We start from the raw sequence: 1,066 nt of genomic DNA, 5'->3' as shown, positions 1-1,066 counted from the left end.
AGAGATATAACGATCCCTGTCAAAAAAATTATACCTTATAACGCTTTTTAACGAAATAACTCGAAATAACCATTTCGGACTTTTCGCACCGGCCGAACTTCTTCAAAGTCCCAACGTCCCGTCGCATAGTTCCGTTTCTAGAAAACGTTCCAGCGACCAAATAAACGCTTAATCCCGACGTAAAACGTCGAGATACGTCCATTTGTGCAAAAATATTCCTACCTTGTAACACTTTTAAGCGAGATAACTCGAAAAAACGTGTTCGATACGGAAATTTTTCAAAGTCCCAACGAAAAAATCGAAACTTTGTAGAAGGTCTTGGGGACGACATAAACGCTTAATCCCGACGTAAAACGTCGAGATACGTCGATTTATGCAAAAATATTCCTACCTTGTAACACTTTTAAGCGAGATAACTCGAAAAAACCTTTTCGGTCTTTTCGCACCGGCCGAACTTCTTCAAAGTCCCAACGTCCCGTCGCATAGTTCCGTTTCTAGAAAACGTTCCAGCGACCAAATAAACGCTTAATCCCGACGTAAAACGTCGAGATACGTCCATTTATGCAAAAATATTCCTACCTTGTAACACTTTTAAGCGAGATAACTCGAAAAAACCTTTTCGGTCCTTTCGCACCGGCCGAACTTCTTCAAAGTCCCAACGTCCCGTCGCATAGTTCCGTTTCTAGAAAACGTTCCAGCGACCAAATAAACGCTTAATCCCGACGTAAAACGTCGAGATACGTCCATTTATGCAAATATATTCCTACCTTGTAACACTTTTAAGCGAGATAACTCGAAAAAACCTTTTCGGTCTTTTCGCACCGGCCGAACTTCTTCAAAGTCCCAACGTCCCGTCGCATAGTTCCGTTTCTAGAAAACGTTCCAGCGACCAAATAAACGCTTAATCCCGACGTAAAACGTCGAGATACGTCCATTTATGCAAATATATTCCTACCTTGTAACACTTTTAAGCGAGATAACTCGAAAAAACCTTTTCGGTCTTTTCGCACCGGCCGAACTTCTTCAAAGTCCCAACGTCCCGTCGCATAGTTCCGTTTCTAGAAAA

This window comes from Bombus affinis, unplaced genomic scaffold (genome assembly GCF_024516045.1).
Source record: "Bombus affinis isolate iyBomAffi1 unplaced genomic scaffold, iyBomAffi1.2 ctg00000280.1, whole genome shotgun sequence".
Taxonomy (NCBI): Eukaryota; Metazoa; Arthropoda; class Insecta; order Hymenoptera; family Apidae; genus Bombus; species Bombus affinis.
The sequence above is the reverse complement of the archived record's forward strand: the minus strand, read 5'-3'. Positions refer to the sequence as shown.